At 44.6% G+C, this 20,931-nt stretch overlaps 1 protein-coding gene across 4 annotated transcripts in view; it reads left to right on the top strand.

The window, feature by feature from the left end:
* Positions 1-583: 583 nt before the first annotated feature.
* Positions 584-20,931, top strand: part of CCDC92 (coiled-coil domain containing 92) — a 93,997-nt gene continuing 73,649 nt past the window's right edge. For 2 of the 4 annotated variants that reach the window (XM_064466277.1, XM_064466275.1), the window contains exons 1-5: positions 584-792; positions 3,336-3,437; positions 13,961-14,029; positions 14,120-14,290; positions 14,992-20,838. The gene's annotated coding sequence lies outside the window, so the exon portion shown is untranslated. Of the gene's footprint in view, positions 793-3,335; positions 3,438-9,187; positions 9,392-13,960; positions 14,030-14,119; positions 14,291-14,991; positions 20,839-20,931 lie in introns of those variants that run through there. The other 2 variants (XM_064466279.1, XM_064466278.1) reach the window with 2 other exon arrangements.

Raw genomic sequence — 20,931 nt, 5'->3', positions numbered from 1 at the left:
GGTTTACATGTTGCCCCAGCCCAGTCAGAATCCCAGAGTCATACTTGAACCCTGGAGTCAAAGGAACTGAATTCAGGGCTCTGACAGGTCTGGGAATCTATCTTGTTGAACTCAATAGCAGCTAGACCTGCCAGTACAACAGTGGTATTGAAGGCTGAGATGAATGCATTTGTTCCAAAGACCTCCCAGCCAGGTGTTAACTCTGCTATATTGCATATGGCTTTCTTCAGGCACAGAGTTAACACCAAAACCTGAGCCGACAGATAATAAGGGCAGGCTAGCTGGGTCTGTGTGGCATTACCCATCCACCTTTCCCTGGCAGCTCCAATATTTGAAACACATTAACAGTGTGGTTCAGTAGAAGTTCAGAAGTTCAACCAATACAAGGGCCATGCAAACATTTCTCCCTGCGAGACAGCTACTGACAGCATGTTTGATGCTCCAAGACTTTGGTGGGTAATTAGCGTATCAGAGATTCATTTCCTCCTGCTTCCCTCTGCATTGCATCAGCAGTGTTGCAAGGTATGTTACGTGATACCACATGGCAGCAGCATGACCTGAAACAGCATGATGAAATTGCCTAGATGCTTTGCTTTCAAGCTGAAGAAATTCCCTTTCTTCCATCTCTTTTCTCTTATCAACAGCTCAGGGAGATTTGGCTTTGTTTTCATAGTGTGGACTTGCTGTGGGGTCCAGCTCCAGCAGACACCTTGGTACACTAACCTCACAGCACCTGGACCCAAACCCTGCCCAAACTGCGAGTCTTCCAGTTCAGCCAGTGCCACCAGCCAGGTAAGAGGAAGCAGAGAGCTTTTGCCATGGTGGAGGAGCAGGGAAGGCTGTGCAGATTGCTGCCAGGGCCAACGAACTGGAATAAAACACTTGCTAGGCTTTTGTCTCGCTTTTCTGTGTATCTCAGCAGCACTGAAAGGGCTCAACAACATCTAGAAAACCCCAAGCCTCTTGTCCACAGCCCCTCCACAGCTGTGCCTGCTGAGGGCACAGTTCAGCCCCTCATCCTTCCAAACCATGCTCTCCCATTCTCCCTCTTTCTTGCTTCTTCTCAAGAGCATTGCTTCCTTTCTCATCCTCAGAGGAGAGCATGTGCTCGTATTACCTCAGGAGCAGATGCAATATCAGCTATTGCTTTCCCCATCAAGGCATCTCACATGGAGGGTGCTGTGTTCCCTGGTACCCTCCTATCCCTGCTTTCAGCTGGTACCTGCTGGGCTCTCCTACTTTACTGTTTGCTGAGGCCTCTCCTATTAGTTGGCCCATGTGTGTCCTCTATCACTTTGCCCATGCACCCTGCAACCTGTTTCCTTGCAGGTTTTTAATGTCTTTCAGAGGTAAAAAGGAAAGGGAGGAAATTATATTGGTATAAAAATACAATAGTTTCATCTTCCTGTTTGACTGCTCCTGGGATGCTTTCACATGTGGCAAACATACCCAGACAATTAATCTTGTGCACCCACTGGGTGTAACTATAAAACAATGCATGACAGATAAAGATGTATCTTCCCTCTCTAGTGTGCTGTGTTTTGGGAGAATTTTTGGAATCCTGATTTTGCTGTGTCAGGGCCAGTGTCCCCACCTGGACTCCCAGGCATATTCTAATGGATATGATAAAAGTAGGTGTATACATCTTATAAAAATTACATCTTAGGATCTTCTTTTTCCCTACTGTTCCTCTTTGGAGCAGGGAGGTAGCCAAAGTCAACAGAAACTCATAGACATGGAAGAAGGGTGGGAGAGAAATGGCTCACAGCACACTTGTTCTAGCATGGCCAAAGCTGAAGTAGTTCAGGCCACGTGTCGCAGGGCGCAGGTGGTGTGAGCAAGTAGGCAACAACCAGCCCATCTGAGAATGCTCTCTACAGCAAGACTGCTAAACGGGGCCTGCTTCCCATGAGTGTCCTTGTGCTGGGGTGGAGCACTCTGAGAAACTCGTATAACAAGAGAACATGCTGCTGCTTCAAGTTCTGGGGGCAGGAAACCTCTAAGTAGAGGAGCAGTGACTGCTCCTTTATATGTGTCTCTTCTGGCTGGGCTGAAGTCTTCAGACTACTACTTCGCTGCAGTTCTGGGATCTGGTTATCCAATTCAGACACCCCCTGTCCTCTCTGCCATTCTTTGTGCCTCTCGCATCTCTCTGCAATCTTCCCAGAATCTTTTATTTTTCAGCATTATAAGCACATATTCTTCTATCTAGGCTTGCTGTTTACATGGATGGGATTCAGCCTCTATGCAAAAGGCTCTACGGACATTAATCCCCAGGGGACTTTAAGAGCACATACTAGACAGTCACTCCAATATGAAACTGAGCCTGCTGAGCGTGACAGCCTACGCTGGGTTAAGCTGCCTTATGCAAACTACATACCTGTGTTTCATAGAGTATATGAGCAGTGCAGGGGCTCTGGGCAAAGGGAGGGAGCAACATGATGGACTGGGGTTTCTTTAACATGTCTGTCCGTATTGTAATTAAGTTGGTGCTCAGTGCAATCCAGGTATGTGTATCATCCACTAGCAGCTGTACCTCACACAGGCACGCTGATCTGGGGTCTTCCAGACCTACCTCTTTAGTACACAGCCAGTCTGAGAGAAAGGAGCTCAGCAGGCAGCAAGGATCCGGGCAACAGGCGCTTCTGCTTATGCAATAGGCAAACATTGTAGTAAATAACGTGTAGCTTTGTTATTGAGGTTGATCTTGTTGGGGGGGAGGGGGCACAAAAAGTGTTCTCTGTGATCATTTTTCTTGTAGAATATCAACACAGGATAAAATTGTGGCTCTGGCTTCGCTCTTCCTGCTCACTAGAGCTAGTTCATGCTGCTTCATGCCATGGCTTCAATCTGTTGCTGTTTGCCATGACAGCTGCATGTCCCCCGTTTCCTTCAGACTCATTTTGCACATGATAGGTGCTGGCAGTTCTTGGGCTTTTCTTGTCCCTCCCCTGGCCCCATCTCACTTTTACAAAACTAACTTTGCAGCAAATTGTGTTTAATTTAAAAGGGATGGTTTGGGCAAGATACCTGTTTGCTGGAAAGCAAAATCAGGGACATCTGGCATTCATTGACTTTTAAAGGCAGATAAATGAGACAATTAAAATGCAGATACAGAGGATTTCCAGCTACTTTGGGGGGGGATGTTATTTTAATAAATTGAACTCAGATAGATTTGTTCTATTTGCTCCTAGCCATAGCTCTGGATATAGTCTGGGCTGGGCCACTTGTTTAATTATATACCACTAACAAACCAGCTTTGCTTTGTAAAAGACACTTTTTCCCCGCCCCCCCCCCCCCCCCTCTGTTCATCTGTGTTTGTTTTCTCTGCACAGGACGGCTGCTTTAAGGCCTGAAGACACTTCTTGAGCCATCCCCTTAGTCACCAGTCTCCACATTTCTGCCAGAAAAAGCTGTTGTATCACATCCAGAGCCAGGTATGTACACTGTACCTGGGGCAACTTGATCTGGGGACAGAAAAAAGCACTCGCCTCACCCCCAATTTCTCAGCTGATTTACAACAGGTGCTCCAGAGAATCATTTGGTCTGGTTATCTGAGCATATAGGTGGGAATGAGAGAGATGCTGCCCTTGAGCTGGCCTGGCCATGTGGTACAGAGCAGCTGAGTGGTGCTCTGATGGCCTGGAGCTGTGAGGCAGCTCAAGCAACCCCATCTAATCAGTAGTTACAGAACAAAAGCCAGCCCTTTCTAACACTTCAAAACAGTAGAGCTTTATTTGAACTTGAAGAGAATAAATGAGTCTTTGGCATTATGTGGGGAGAGGAGACTCTGCTTCTAGCTGCCAGTAGTGCATACTTTCTAATTCAAGGAGCAGCAAGGCAGATCCCATAGACAGCATCAGGCGTGAACCCAAAAAAATCCTGGCTTTCCTCATGGAGAGACTGAGAAGTTGGATCCTCTGAAACAGAGGCTACTTTATGAGTAGTCAGCAACCAGGCCACACACAAACTGGGTATGTGAGGGTAGCAGGGCACTGCTCTATTTCTTTTGCTGAGGGATCTCCAGGCAGGTCAGCCTCGGCCATACAAACCTCTGCCCCAGCAAGCAATAGATCACTCTGCAATGACTCCCTCATCTGTACACAACAGGTTTCATGTGAGCTGCCTCAAACTCCCCACATCCCCACTGCTGGCATTGGCAGGGTCCCTATGAGTGTGAAACCAGAATTTTATGCAGGGCAGAAGTATAACCCTCCCTGTGCTTCTCTCACTCCCCTGTTTGCCATTTCTGGCTGAATCCTCTGCTTCTGCTGGATCTTCCCCTGGGAGCCGATTGAAAGAGCCTTAATAGTTTAATCCAGATTGCCCTCCAGTTTTCTGGTGATGCAATTAATTGAAAGCAGGATTTTTACCTCTCTGTTCTGCTTAAAAGTATCCCCTGGCCATCAGGCTCTCCTGCTATGAGATCTAAAAGTCACTGTGCAGGCAGCCAGAGGGCTGTATTAGCTGGACTTTCTAAGGGTACCCCAGTGTGGCAGTCCCAGCCTCAGTCTCTCGCAGTTGTAGGCTGTTGCAGTTTAGCATCAGGAATTTATCCTCCAGCATTGAAGGTTGCAGTAGCAAACTTAAACGTTTTTTTTTCCCCACAGTAATCTGCAGTGGGAGAGGCCACTAGTGCCTCCCCATGACAGATTTTTTGTTAAGAATTTCTATGAATCTGCTCTCCTTGCCACAGAATTAATAATAATTAGAGATAGAAGACAAGCCTTTTCTAGAGAGAATGCACTGAAATAGAGTGAATCCCATGTAAAAATATTATGCCTGATACAGCCAAAGTAATCCTGAGACAAAACTTGAGCTGAGAAAATTCTGAAAGCTGGGTGAACTAGGCTGAATGGTGTGAGACTGGGATGAAGAGAGTGAGAGAGGCTGTGGCACAGTATACCTCAATTTACCCATTTGACAGATGAGTAAGGACAAAGACTGGAGAGCTGTAGGGCTCTGATTCCTATTACATGTCAGAATTCGTTGTGAACAGGGTAGAGAGTGGTTTTAGGAATTTGGTTCTATTGCCACAAGCTCTGACCGACAGTGTCCTCCCACCCAAATGGCCCATGGAGGTGAGAGCAAACTGCGGCAAATACTTTGCACGTGGACTATGAGCCAAGGCTGAGTCCCAGTTTGACTGCTTTTCGTTATAAAAGGGAAGGCATGTTTTGGTTTTCCTGGGCTGTCTGCAGCACCTCTTAGTCCAGTCTGGGAGAGGTGCCAGCCCCTTCCACTGCCTTTCCCCACTGAGCTGAATAACTCTACTTCCTTCAACCTGTCTTGAGATCTCAAAATAGCATCCTCAGGTATGACGTGACATATTCTGTTGCTCTGCTGCAGAGAGTCTCCTCTTTCTTTCTGCCTATCCCTGCTCCAATTTATACATAGCCCTTGGGACTGGTGTCCTTTGTCTTATTAGAGATGCCACAGGGACCTGGGTATAAGAGGAGGCAAATCTTGCTGGGAGCACTGGAGTCTGCTGTAGAGTGCTAATTCCCACAGCACTAGGATGCACCTTGGAGGGCTTCTAGGCACATCCTGGACTGGCTTAATTTCATTTATCTACCAAACTTTCCTTGGCATTGGAACACAGCACATCCCATAGCTGGGTTTTACCTGAGCTGGGAGACCCCATCCTTTTAGTCCCCCCAAAAATGGTGAATTTGTGCAGACTGTAGAGCAGATGCAATCACAAACTTTCCTCTCTGTTTAAATGCTGCCTTTTAGCAAAGTCAACCCCCTAAACTTTATTGCATTAGCCCATAGAAATGGTGCTTCCTTGGCTCCTGACTCCCCTCCAAGGCTCTGGCAGCCAGGCACCATCTCTGTTGCCAAGTTTAGCCTTGACATGCTGTATGATGGGACAGGCTGCTCAGCACACAGCCAGAGATGGGCCTGATCTCATTCAGCTATTGAGAGTCCCTGCAGACACACTGGTTATGCCAATCCCCTTCCTACACAGCCCTCCATACAGACTCCTATTGCCCCTTTAGAACTTCCTCATCTTTTCATCCACGCCCTCTCCCTATAAGAAGAGGCAAAGCCATGTTTGCCCCATCCTTCCCTTCCAAAATGCTGTGGCTGGACTGCTGATGCCCAATAGACAAAGCTGAATGACCCCTTGAAGAGGCTGGCTGCTGGGTAAACAACCTGGCCCAGCCCACTGTAGAGCTCATTGGCCTCTTGCAGATTCTAAGAGTCATCTCCCCCTCCCTCCTTTGTGTTCCTGCCAAGTGAGCTCTGCTGCACTGAGTTCCTGATCTTTTCTGACATTAATTACCCTTTCCTGGCTTGGACTGCCCTGTTTGTGGCCAGGAAACCAAACTCGCTTGCGCCTGGAGGAATCAAAGCAAGCTCTGGAGTTAGGAGGGAAGAACGAGCGTCTGCTTCCTTGGATGGCTGACTGGAATAAGCAGGTGTCTCTGAGCCCTTTCTACCCTAGGGAGAGCTCCTAGAAGGCTTTGCCCATTGCAGCCTAGGCTGGATCAGGCCAAATGCTGAGCACCTGGCTATGCCTGCTGAGTGGCTGAGAGTGAGGGTAATTGGCCAGCTTTGAATCTGTGCCCAGCATCTTCAGAAATGCACCAGACACAGCACAAGCACAATTAGAAACAGTGGTATGAGTAATCCCTGGAGGCAGCCCATCTCCTTTCACATGTGCCTTTTCAGGCCACTAATTTCAAAGGTTTCTGCCTTTGTTTCACCTAGGTGCCCATGACCTCCCACCTGTCTGTCACCTCTGAACAGTCCTACCCCAGCAAGTGATATTGCTTCCAGCAGGGAAGTATGGGGTCCCAGCACCTCACGTCATGCAGCCTGTGGCAGTGTGAAAATCCAAGGATGGATGCTGCTCTAAAAGCACCACTGAAGACTTTCCTGGCACTTGCCACATGCCAAATGCCACCTACTTTCCCAGAGTGAGAGTGTTCCCATGAAGGCCAGCGCTTTGCTGGCAGAATTGAACACTCTGAGGCTCTGAGCCTCTGCTGAGGGAGTACAGTTTTGCTGCTGTGCTTTTGGAGGCTGCCAACAGCCTAAATCAGGAGAAAGAGGGTAAGTCAGAGAAGGGTAAACATGGACATGGCATTGTTCCCTGACACTCTTTTTACAGAGTCCTGAAGTTCCCATCACACGCCCAGACGAAATCAGCAGCCCTTGAAGAGTTTAACTGGCAACTCCCCAGTTGTGAAGTCAAAATCCACATTAATTCCTATGCTTATAAACAGACAGAAAGGAAAATCCATACTTTCCTTGGAGAGAGCAGCAATGTGTCTTAAAAGGAGCATCTGCGTGTGGTTGCCACATCTTTAAGCCTGCATCCAATGTACAGGGACCCAAAAGGCAAAGTTATTTCTAAAATACAGCACCATCTAGTGCTCCATTGCAGCACCTCACGGCAGGCAGCCCATGTGTCCCCACATCAGCACCCCACGGCACTGGTGTTGCACTGCTCACTTTCCCTCCCCACTGTACGACAATCTGCCTTTTGGAGTGGGCTTTGATTTGGTTCGTGTGTCAGATGGCAGTGTGTTGTCTGAGGGCTGCCTGAACAAGTCTCTTGTGCCTCTGTGTACTTACAGTGTTCCAGCAGCCTCTTGCATAATTCATGGAGAAATTCTGTCAAGACTTCATCCAAACCCCAAATCATATGTGAAATGCAGCTGGAAACCATCTTTGCAGATTAGAACCATTGCAAATATCCCTTCCCCCTGCTCTGCCACACCTTGTATTCCTGTGTGTTAAATGCAGGCAAAATTTCTAGTTGTGCAGAAAACCTGGTGCTGAGTGACACAAATATAGCCAGTTATCCAAGCAGTGGCTCTATCCCTGGGCTCTGTAGAAGCATAGAAGTTGATGGACTATTGCTGAGGGTCCCTGAGGGCTAAGAAAGATAGTAACAGCAGGTTAAAGCTCACAATTTAAAGCCTTGAATTTGCACTGGAAAATAAATGTCAGGAGGGTCCCACTGATCTGAAGTATCTCTGAAATGGGGAATAAAATTGCTGCAACAGCTATTTACTAGGTGTAGAAATTGTTTCTCCAAGAGCAGAACTGGCTGATTATTAAGGAGTTAATTTCACCTACCTTGCCACCATCCCATCATAAAAAAAAACAGTCTGAAAAGGCTTGGCTTTTCCCATACACAAAATTCAAGATTTCAGATTAAGAACAAATCCTCTTCAAGTTCTATCCGGGATTCATGTACTTGGTTAAGCTGTGTAGCATGGTAGTAAGAGCTCCTGTAAATCAGACCAATCTTTAAATCAAAGCAACCTTATACTTCTCTCCCCTTCCAAACCCATGCACTGTGAGGTGAAACCTTTGAGTTGTAGGAACATGGAAGGAGAAACTAGTAGGGCAGGAAATGCTTGCATGTGATTGACTCTTGCTGTATAAGCAGGTTTCCTCCTGCTTTTCTAGGGAGAAGGAATGTTGCATGAAGACAACATAGTCCAGCGGTTGCTTTGTCTGATGTAACTATGGGTGCTATTTGGGATGGAAAAAGTTGGTTCTATGGTAATCAATACCACAATGGGGGATGGTGCCTGAGGAAACCATTTCTTTCACAAGCAAGTGCATGATACCTTTTTTCACATCTATTTGACCACTTAACCCAAAGGAAAACATGTTGTTTCTCTGCACCAGGCTTTGTTATTTCCCCTTTCCAAGAGGATGAGGCCAATATCAGAGTGAAGGTGTGAGAATTTGGAAGCAGAACTGTTTACTGTGTGCAAAAGGGGACAGGTTCCTTGTGACACCAACAAAATCAAAACTACAAAGTTTATAGTTTGGGGCTAGCCTCAACAGCAGTAAAAATTAAATTGTCCCTTTAGATTCTTTTGTTTATTGAAACACAAAAGCCAGAAGTGTAGGAACTTGCTTTCCATGGCTCGCAGCAAAAGCAGGGTTGAAGGATTGGTATGAACTATTTCTCAGACACAGCTGTGCCTGAGACCCCAGCAGGCTCTCCTCTGAGACCCAGGCCATAGTCACAAATGGTATGCAGCCTTGTAAATCCAGCTGGCCAAAGAACTTTGCTACTCAACCAGCAGGAAACATGTTTTGTAGGTACTATAGCATGTGCATATCTCTTTGGTCTTACCTCCACGTGTCAGATAAGCCTCTCTTCCTGAATTTTTGCACAAACAGGAGCTGCTGCCTCACACTGCAGCAGACTGGACTCTAGCCTCTCATAAATGCAGTGTCTGCCCAGCAATATCCTGCCCTGAAGGAGAGAAGTTGCTAGGCCCTGCCAAGTATCACACACCAAGAACATGTCCAGTGGAGACAAGGCCACACAGCAGCTTCCATGTGTGGGCATTCCCACTGAGTTCTTCCTACAGGCAGTCCGAATTCAGCTGTTCACACACAGAGAGTTGTGGTAAGCTAATATTCAAATAAAAAGCATTGGTAAGGCATACCTCTGTGTACCGCCCCTTAGCACTGTCTTGGCCTTTCCTGGGTCAGTGTGGGATTGATCCCTGTGTTTGCTCCTAGAGGTTTTATTTCTACCTCTGCCAGCCTAATTATAATTGTCCTAGCTGAGAGTGCGTTCTATATCCTTCATTTGCTAGGCAACCAAACGTCCATACATTTCCATAGGGGTCTGTAAACATCCCATGGTACATTCTCCTAATTAGAAAACAATGTCTGTAGTTGTGTTTACATTGCTATGCTTATTAGGATGTAAAATGCTGGGCTGGTTTCGTGTTATGTGCAACCTGAGATTGTACATTTGTGTGCTGTTAGGGGGAGTTTTTAATTGGTTTTTAAGAGATGTATCTTGGGGGTTTCTTGGTTTCTGAATCAACACAGACAGAGGGTTTACAGCTAGCTATTGTATGAAATTACAGATCATATGTTCCCTGTGAACTTTCCCTAACTTTATTCAACTCCAAAAATGCAAGTTGAGTTAAAGAGGAAAAAACTGCACGGGTTCAGCAATGAGCCACCTCCTTGGGGGGCATTACTGTGATCAAGTGGTAAGTTTCAGGTCAGTTGGGCAGAGCTAGTAACATGTACCTTAAAAGTCAATGAATATCTGTAAAAAGGGCAGAGGTTTCCCACATTTCTGGGAAGATTCACAGTATTCTAGAAGCATAAAGAGGGAATCCATGAGTTCATAAGTTCTGATCTTCCATATAATGCAGACTGTAGTAATCAAAATCAATTCCAGATCAATGTCTTTTGGACTGAATGTGTGTTTGAGAAAGGAGTCCAATCTTGCTTCAGAGGTTGCCAGTAGTGAAGAGTTGACTGCTACCTTAGTAAATTGTTCCAGTTGTTAGAAATTTTCACTTTACTGCTGCTCTAAATTCTCACTTCAACCCCCAGCCACCAAATCTCATTACACCTGTCTGCCAGAATGAAAAGCCTATGGTCAATTTTGTTCCCCATATTGCTGCTTCAACAGAATGCAAGGTCACTCAGTAACAATAATAAATTGCAGTATGGGATGCTTCTGCTTGAAACCCACTTTGTAACCTCCTAATTAAACTCACGGCTCTTGTCTGAACCTTTTCCAGTCTATCAACATACTGTGAATGGTGGGCCCAGGCACTGTATACTGCCAAATGCATCAGTACCAAATGCAAGGGTGGTAGAATTGCTTTTTGTTATTGATGATGTTACACCACAGAATCCCAGAAATGTTGACTGGAATAACCTTTTTTGGAGACATGCTCACCACCTGATGCCTTACAGAGTAAGGCAGATCTTAACTCCCTTTGGCAGTCTGCACCTGGCTCCTTTATTAGCCACATTCATGAACAGCTGAAGGCTGCAGCATGGAGGATCAGCAGTACTACGAAGTCTCCAGGAGTCCCTGTTGTGCTAGTCACTAAAGGTGCAGACTTAGAGTGGCATGCCTCTGCCCAGCTGCAGCAGAAAGAGCATTCAAGGGTTAGCATTCAATGCTAACCCTTAAGCAAATAGTGCATTGACCTCCCAGTTAACAGAGTGGCCCTTCTTGCTTATTTTATTCCCAGCGCTTGAACTGCAGCACATTCCAGTTGGGTAAAAAGACTTTGCTGTTTGGGGCATGCTGGAGTCAGGTGGTGAGCATACCAACAGCCAGACAGGATACTGTGCTTCCTGTGAGAGTAAATACTGAAAGTCATGCAAAGCATCTTTCATTCTGGCTTGGCGGCAACAGCCAGTACAGCCTGGAAAGGAAGGGACTTCACAGAGACAGAGAGATTATTCTCTTCTGGCTTAGAAACTACCTGGCCTTTTAATCATATTTTAAAGCCTGTAGTTTTAAAAGCTGCTCTCTTTGTTGGCAAAACGTGCACCCGCAAACCCCCATCTGCTGGGAGCTTGCAGTCTTACTTGGGGATCTGCTATGCAGGAATACCACCAGTGTGTGGATGCTCTGCACCTCTGAAGTTTGTGCCTAAGACTACAGCATGGGATGACTGAAGGAGCTCTTGGACTTATCCCAAGTCTGTGTTCAAACACTAAACTAAGAGAGAAACATGCAACTAAGAAACAGTCCAGATTTGCCTTGAGTAATTGCACCTCTGGACAGTCTTTCTTAAGGGCTCTAAGCACTATTACCACCAGGAGAGCGACACTGGGTTTGTCTTGGGATGGTTTGTTTTATTTTTCAAAGAGGCAGTTCAAAAAGCCGTCAAGGGAATGTTTTAAAAGTTTCAGCAAGCTTCATACAGAGCAGAGGCAGAGCTCCTTTGGCAGAGACTCCCTGATCTATTAAGTCATCTTCAGAGTTCATAAGGACTAACCTGAAAAGCTAGATTCTTCCCCACAACTACATGGAAAGCATTTTCTAGACATTCAGAACAGTTTCCCATGTGGTGTGGTTGTTGACATACAGATGGACTGAAACAGATGCCAATGGCATCCTTATTGTTGCATTTTACAAGCTGCATCATTTGCAGTCTCAAGCCCAGAGTGAACTGCAGCCATTCCATGCCGTTTGCTGACGTCTCCAGGTGGTCATAGTGAGGATGAGCACAGGAAAGCCATCGGGATCACAGTAGCCAGCAGATTCTGCAACAGATGGTTCTAACCTTTCATCATAACATTCAGGTGTTGTATTTTATAATATTTGGGAGCCTCCCATTGGAGTGGGCTGGAAGGAAGTCGAACCCCATCTAGGCATGTTGGAGCTGTGTTTCAACAAATCCTTTAATTTCCATAAACAAGTGCAGTTACAAATCCAGCCTTTACTCCTGTCTGTCTTTATTCCCCATCTGTAAAATAGAAATGGCAGCACAGTCTGGCTCATGGAGGTACCTGAGGAGAGAAATATCACCACCATGCTGGACTAGCTCAGTTAAAACAAGTCACAAGAGCAAATCAATACTAGTATCCACAGCCAGGTCCCAACAGGATTTTTCCATCACCTTGTGGAAGGAACTTTTCAGTTTTCTGACAAACAGTAAAAACGAAATTATATTCTTAAAAAAGCTTGCCTTTCATACAGATATCCACAAAGTTTGTGATGTTAAAACAAATTTTCCCAAGCTGGTCTATTATATGTGTTTTCCTAATGGAGAACTCAGTATTTTCAATTTTACTTGCAAAACTGTATTTACATCAAACTTTGTTTTGATTTTATAGACTCTAGCACTACTTTTAGGGTTATGTTATCCATTGAGGCTTAAAGCCAGTGGAGTCATCTTGGTAAGTCAGACTTTATGGCTATTTTCATGCAATCTGATGTAACATCAGTCCAAGCTTTTGGAAGGAAATGGCTTTCAGGACTGCCAGTTAATTTGTGAAAAGATACTGCAAGGATATTCTCTCCCTATTGTGCATTTCTTCGCTAATAAAACTACAGAATGGTCTAATACTTCAATGTCTGGAAGGGTTTTAATATCTCTTCCTTCTTGTCTAGCAACATTTTAGTAAAAGAACCAGATATGATACCTTTTTAACAGAAAGGAAATGGCTTAAAATCACTGTGATATTTTTGGAGTGTTTCCAGCTATCTGTTGCTCTGTACTTTGACAATTGGCTTTATTTATTGTCCATGCAGTATTTTTAAAGTATTTTATTGCTTCTACAGTGTAAGCAGAGATCTTTGGAGAAAAGAAGGCTTGATGGGGATGTTTTGAGGGTTGTGCCCTGTGATGTGCTCTGCCTACTGAGGTTTTCATCATAAATCCTTGTGATTTAATCCCATTCCCTAGAAGTGTTCTTCTGCAGATTCCGAAGTGTTTTACCAACATCAGTTGTCTTCAGTATCCCAATAAGAAGTGTATTATCTGGCAGTTTCAGCATGGGAAAATGAGGTGCTGGAGGGAAGCTGACTTGCACGCAGTCTGTAAGGCATCAGTAATGAACACAGATTTCCCTGGAGTGATTCCTCCAGGAGGAAGCAATCACAAATGGGTTGGTCCTGGTATCTAAGATACCATTTTTCTTTTCTTTTGCAACATACTCTGTTTTCCAGGATCCTTCCACCTTTTTTCCCCAGGCAGCAGACTTGCAGTGATGGTCTCAACCTTCTCTACAGTACATCTGTAAGTTAGGACATTTGGCATGCACCCCTATGAAACATAAACAGCTGTAGCACATCTCTGCTCCCCACCCCCCTGATCTCTTATCTTTGCAAGCCCCTCACTTTACAGATCTGACCATTCCTTGCAGGTTGTATCATTCTCCAACTTTGCCCTAATGTTTTCACTATGGTACCTAAGCTGAACTGAAGATCTGGAGAAATTTGTAGTCCTATGTGAGTAGCTGTGCCAGTAACAATTAAGCCTGAGCTGGTTTTTGATATCTATTCAAAAAAGCAAAGCTGTTTTTCCTTCAGAATGTATCACATTACTCCAAATAGCCACATCCTTTCAAAACATGCTCCTGTGCTGTTCATACTCTCCTCTGGAAACCACTGTGTTCAACTGCTATTTTTCATGATCATATGCAGTTATCTACTTGCCAGTTTCTACTTCTTGCTCACAGTTGCTGTCCTCTTCCACAGCAGGAAAGTGACCAGCAGCTTCATACCTCGTATACATCACCTGCAGGACAACCATGGAACCGTACAGAGGTAGGACAGCTGCTGTCCTGTCAGGAACATCTGCAGAGAACAGTCGCTCCTTCTCCAAGTAGACCCATCTATATCATTCTTGTGCAACAGATGACATGTTTAAGGATGTGGATCAAGGCTGAAGGGATTCCAAGTTTATATCCCACCCTTTGCAAAAGGTACCCACAGGATCTTGGATAAAGCATTGGATCTCCCTGTCACACTTTGCCTTGTGAAATGCAAGGAATGCTTCTGCCTTTAGTTCTTTCATCTGAAGGGACAGTAAGTAAACGCTTTAGTGCAAGTACTGTATGGAAGGGGACAGACAAGTCCCAGTTGTGTATGGGATTGGTATTACACTAGCATTTACTGAAAACGTAATCAGAAATGAGAGTCCTAAAAAGCCAAAAAACGCACCTTTGAACTCCACTCTTCTCCTGTTGAGGGACAAATGAAGGAATGTAATCAAGTATTTGGTAGAAACAACAATAAATGCATGCTCAACAAGTTCTGAATCTTATTCACTTAATATCATGTTGAAAAAAAATTCTAAATATTGCAAAAACTCATGGCTGGAAGCTTGAAAACTTTCTTATAAATTACAGTGCTATTATAACACAGATTTATATTAATGTTTCTTTAGTGCTTAAAAAAACTACCTGTCCTGAAATGAAACATGTGAAATTAATCTATTCCAATTCCTTTTGCATTATTCTCTTTACAAGCTGGAGACCTAACTTATCTGTATCTGATGAAGTGCCAATAATGATAGTCTTTAAGCAAAAACTTACCCAAATTCCTGGCATGGTTTAGTTTCAGGATAATCAAGTACAGATTTCCAGGGTGTTTCTGTAACTGATTTTGTATTTGGTGTATGTTTATAAGAGATTTCTGTCATATGAGAGAAGACAGGGTCATTCAGAGTTTGGCTTTGCACCTGAATTACTGGTGTTGGTATTTACTTCCTCATCATTTTCTTTCAGGTATTAACCTCTGTTGACAAGGACTGGGACATGACAAGCATTATACCTGGATAAAAGGACATTACTGGGACATGGATGTTCCCATGTCTTGGTTCTGGTAGAGGGGGAGGGTCTGGAATTAAACTGTATGTAGTGTGCATTAGGGTGTGCGTTAGTGTATGACAGTGTTATCTACTGCTACATTTGGGCCTCTTGCCCCTTTGCAGTTAAAGGATTTCCAGGCTCAGCACCACAGAAAGACTTGTCACAGCAGCCCTGCCAGGCAGGCATGTGTTTCCTGTCCACAAGGCACAGAGGTGACATGTCCATGTCAAGGCCCGAAATGTAAGTCCAGATCAGAGACTGGAACTCTTATGATTTCCATCCATATTATTGTATTGAAGCAGCCTCCAGCAATGTGAATCACAGTTCAGAACTATCCTCTGCAAACGCAGATCAAAAAGATTTTTATTGCCTAAAAACTTTCACTCCATGTGCAGCTTGAGAGAGGTTGGTGCACACCAGGTAGTATGGGAGAGAGGGAGATTATGTCCAGTGAGGAAATCTTATGGCCCATGCACCTTTGTGATACCACAGCTGGACAAGGATTTTGCTGTGCCATTCAGCCCTTCCCACAGTGGCCTGGATTCAGCACTTTGGCTGGGTGCTGTATATTACACGTCTTTGAGTGATTCTCAAACTCCTTGAAGTCTCCAGCTAAGCCAGCAGCAGCACAACTGTTTATACTTTTATCTTGCTGTTTTCTTTGGGGTCAATCTTAAAATGAAACTTGCCTTGAGAAGCAGAGAGTAATTTGGGAGCCTTTCTGATTCTGCACGTACTGGAATGGGTACAATCATTCATATTTTGCCCAAAACTCAGTGAAATAGTTGAATATTTTCTAGACAGCTGCCATGTCTAATCACACTTATTTGTGTTTAAATATTGACGTATGGTTCCCATTTCTGGGAAGCCTTCATGCCATCTAATGGACACAACATTATTTTAAAATTGTGGACACAGGCAGAAACACTGCTTGACATTAGACTGATTCTGAAACAAGGTAACCCTATTTAGAGTTAATTATGACCCCTCGAGGGGAGCTGGCATAAGAAGCCCTGAGAATATTTACAAAATTGGGATGTTAGTCCAAGAAACGTTTATTGGGCTTGAAATGAGCCCACAACTTTTTCTTTTTTCTTTTCACTTTTTTTTTCAGTTTGAGAGGAACAAGTATAATTGAATTGGCAAAGCGTTCTCTCTGACATTGATTTTTACAACAACTTTACCTTTTAGACAGAGTCTCACATGTTATTGATTTGAAAATTCATTGTGAATGTTTTAAGATATGGTTTCTGTCTGCTCTGGGGAAGAGAAAGAACAACATGCAAAATAGTACAGTGTAAAGTACAGGTCAGGAGCAGAACAGTTCATGTGACATTTTCCTGCTTTTAAACCCAACATTTGGCTATATGTGTTTCCAGAGTTTGTTGTTCCTATTGACTTATTTTTCTCTGCAACTCTGACAGTTATGACGGGGCACAAGCTACCCCTAGACTAATTTATGTCTGTGCCCATGCCCACACAGAACTCCGTTCTTCAGATGTCAGACAACTCTCTTAAGGGGGAAAAAATAGCAAGTCAACTTTGGAAAATATTCTCTTACTTTTGGTTTTAATTAGTGGTGCTCAATTACACAAAGGCATTATCATTGTATCAACAGAAAGACCCCCACTGACTCTTCTGAGGCCTGGAGTATCACCTTGCACCAGAGGAAACCAGTTTTATATGGTAGCGATCTTTCCCTAGAGACTGAGAGTACTCAGCTGTTAGAGATGGTTTTACACTTTGTCTCTCTTGAGTATTCATTGTCTGTGATGCCTTATTTCCCCTCTGTGTTATTTTTCCAGGCAATGTTAAAATGGCACATGACTTGATATAGAGCTGATATGTACATTGGAGAGATATTGTTTAGGTAGGCATTAGGATATGGCTTGCCTGAGTGCTATTCAGTAATTCCTGAATCTGAATCATTAATTTACTAAAATAACACTTTCCTATGCAGCAAATCACTTGTGACTCTACCCTTGTGATTGGGACCTCAGGATGGACCAACTCAGAGACTCTGCAGCCTACTCAGGCCTTCTTAAGTAAAACAGCCTAGTCTCACATTCTCATTGCCTCCCTATTCATTATATTTGTGGTATTTCACAGCTATATTATCTTGTGGTGGCAATCAGGGAACAATGCAATCAGAAATGTGTCTTCATGCATTGGTATGCACAGAGGTATGACAATATGAGACTACTTCTCTAATACAGAGCAAAAATTGACCAGCACATGTGGATACTGGAACTGAAGGGGACACCTGGGCTTGGAGAAATCCCTTCGAGCTGTATGTGTACAAAGGCAATGCCATGCAATCTCCAGGCCTCTCAGGGCCCACGTTGTATGGTGTTTTATACATACATCCCAAGTTTATTCACATTCTGGAAAGCTGCCTCAGGAATGTCTACAATCTGGCATGCAGCATATTACAGCCACATTGCTTAAAGTACCCTTCAGCCAGCAAATTCCACCCCATTCCTGTACAAAGACCCCTCTCTGTAGCTGCAGGCTCAGATGGAGCACAGCCTCCCGCAGTGCAGATGTTTGCTCACTCTATATCTTCATCCCAGCAAGAGTGGCATACAGGCAGGCTCTGCAGGTTGTTAATCTGTTGGGGTGTGGACCCCACCTGCATCATCTGCAGCAGCATCCTTTGCAATGGAGGAAAGACCCAGCCGATGGAGGACTCATCACAATCCTCCATGGGGATCCTTCCTTCCCTCTGCTCCTTAGGTTTACTTGGAAAATAGGTGACCTGTAGCCAGTACTCAAAGCTGAGGTGAAGCCAGGCCACATTTCCCAGGTGACTCGTTGTAAAGAGGAACTGGTGCACTGACCTGCCTCAGGTTGCGGTGTCCGTAGGAAGTACAGTGGAAAACAATAGATCATGGTCTGAGAAGTAACAGAGGAAAACTGAGCAATAAAGCCTCCCTATTTCACACATCTACCCAGATGCCCAGAATTAAAAAGGGGCTGCAGTGTGTTTTTAAGCTGAATAGTTCTTCTCATTAGGGACCAAAGTATTAGTTGCCTCAGCAAAAAATTACATGTACTGCACCACATTGCTTGCAGAAGTTGCTGATGCCCAGAAGCAAAGATAATGCTACATTCCCTCTATTCTCTAGTCTCTCCTCTGAGAATTCACATCAGTAGCAACCCATTAGATCTCAACACAGTTTCCAAGAAATGCGGCTAAAACAGCATTTTTGGGGGGTAACAAAAATAAATGGGACTCAAAAGAAAAGCAATTTACCTAGGAAAATCTAAGAGCTCCAACCATCAGCATATCTCAGCTTGCTTGGGATTTTTTTATTTTTATTCTGCATTTTCTAAATGGCATGGATTCAGTTCCTGTAGATGGGCCGTGACGGTGCACATCTGGTTTTATGGTTAAGGAAATTGCTGATTGAATCGATACACTCAGCACAGCTGACTGGAGTAAATAAAAAAGGATTTGAAGGAAGCCTTGTTTTCCCCTAGATAGATGAGTCTACCTTCAGCGCTGTTGCAGTTGCCCTGGAGTCAGTGGAGTGACACGAGGCAAGACGAGCGGTCAGTGTATTTCGTCATGAACTGAGCTTGCTTGTTCTTTACCCATCATAACTTCAGTTTTGTGAGAATGTAGCTCTTAAAGAGCAGCAACCGTTTTCTGCCCGACTCACCACAGTCAGTAACAGAGAAAGCTGGCAGGCTGGGCCCTCTGCAGAAAAGTGGGACCGACCCACTGGGTAAATAATTTCCATCACTGGACTCCACAATCACTCCTGATGATTCTGCATGGAGCAGTTGTCAAACATGAGCTTCTTTGTTCTCAAAAGCCCACGGGAAAGGATGGGGTAAATGGTAGGAAAAAGTGGTGTATCCAAAAGGGTAGCAGTGGGAGGTGTTGGGGGTTCAAACCTGGCAGTAAATTGTGCCTCAGTGTAAATGAACTGCAAAACGCCCGTGGAGCCCTGGGGTTTTGTAGGTCACAGGCTCATGTTTCTCTGCTCCAACCTTTTGGGCACAATACAACTGTAAAAATTCCCTGTGGGGACATGTGAAAAAAAGTTCCCATCAACTTTTGCAGTGATGGGGAAGCCAGAGAGTGGCACCTAAAGAGTTTGTGCGAATGCACGATGGACTTGACCTGTCAGGGTGATCCCCTGGGTGGGCAAAAGGCTACAAGCACCAGTTTACTGCTCCCTGTCTTTCTCTGGTATGTATGAGATTCCCACAGAGCAACTGGCTGGCTGTAACCATTCCAGCAATGTGCATTTAAGCTGATAATTGAAGGTAAGACACAGACCTTTAAAAAAAATACCTGTTTTATTTGTTGTCTTTGTTCTCCTTGTGCAGACCATACAGAGAGTCTTTCAGGCCCCTGTTTTCTTTCAAAGCCTGTATCGATCACAGCTGTGAAGTTATCGTCCTAGGAGTGGTTTTTCCTAGGCAGTGGGAAAGTTATTTTCTTAGGCACCTCATTGTCACTTCATATTCTTGGGAACTACTTAAGAGCAAGATCTGTTAGCTTTATGACAAATCCCTTTATTTACATGGAGGGATGGCAGTTCTTGGTTTATTCCACTAAAACATTTCAGGAACAGCCTGCAAACAAAAATACTGGTGCAAAGTTTGCTCTGAGCCATCCTCAGCACTGTTTCTCTCCCAGCTCTTACCGCTGCAGCCTGGATCACTTCCTACAAACGCAATCTGCACCTCAAGTTTTAATTTCTCTCCTTGCTGCAGCCAGGTCACTGCCTTACAATAAAACCCAAGCAAAGCCAAGGTAGGTGGATTTTTTACTAATGCCTAGTGGCTGTTGGTGCTCTGTGGCCCTAAACCAGCACAGCTGAGCCTCATTTAGCTAATTTGACCTCTCCAGAGAGGCCTGTTGAACAGTCTTTCATGGGTAATTCTAGTGGAAAGCTGTAGGTGTTCTCCACACCCAGGGAGGGTAGGGGCTTCCTTGTGTATAATTACACTCAACTTACAAAGAGCATGTGAAGAAATAGAGATACAACTTGGTTTGGACATGCAGTGATGTCTCTAGTTCCTGCCACAAAGAGCTTTTGGTTTACCCTTTGCTTAAAGTCTGTGTCACCTCAAGCCCTGTGGCAGCAGCCCAGCAAAGAAAGTATTACCTGCCCACTGGAGGTAGCTGTGCTCCACTCCAAGGGCTCAGGTCCCACAGGTGTGAAGCAAAGGTGTCAGTGGGAGCTGGGTTCCGGCATGGAAGGTACTTGACTGTGTGGTTTTTGTTTAAAAACTTGGGTTTGAAGGTGAGCTGCTTCTTAGGTGTTGCTTTTAAGGTCTACATTTAATAGCTGAAGTGCTTCTGAGTGTTTAGGGGGTGATAGAGACTGTCCAGCAGAAGAGGAGCTGGTGCCCTGCAGCTGGCTCTGGTAGGAGTCCTGCTAGAACCTGTGTTTCTTGGTACTAATCAGACTGGACTTCCTTGTCTCAGCTCCACCAGCCCTAAAGACTGAACTTAACTAGTCTCCATCTCTGCACTGTGAGAGGGCAAATCATGTTATCAAATGGCATTAAAAACTCCAGCAACAATGGACCTAAAAATTTAAAAAAATAAAGATGAGCCTGAGCAATGTGTTGCTGGTCCTTCTGAAGGATTGTGTGCAGTTTGTATGATATCTGAGAAAACATAAGACTGAGCTGATGTCATTTAGTAATACCTTTTCCTCTCCTAGAAGATACTTGGCTCTGGGAAGAGACATAGAGGAAATGTCTGACAGACTTGCACAACAGAGCAGCGCTTACTTGGTAAGTGAACTTAGCAGAGTGTGATGCGTTCCTCATTGTGGCCAGTTCCGGGGAAGATTAGTCTCTATTTGCTTCCTATGGCCTCTTTGCCAC

This window comes from Phalacrocorax carbo, chromosome 15 (genome assembly GCF_963921805.1).
Source record: "Phalacrocorax carbo chromosome 15, bPhaCar2.1, whole genome shotgun sequence".
Taxonomy (NCBI): Eukaryota; Metazoa; Chordata; class Aves; order Suliformes; family Phalacrocoracidae; genus Phalacrocorax; species Phalacrocorax carbo.
Note: the sequence above shows the minus strand (reverse complement) of the source record. Positions and strands in the feature narration are given on the sequence as shown.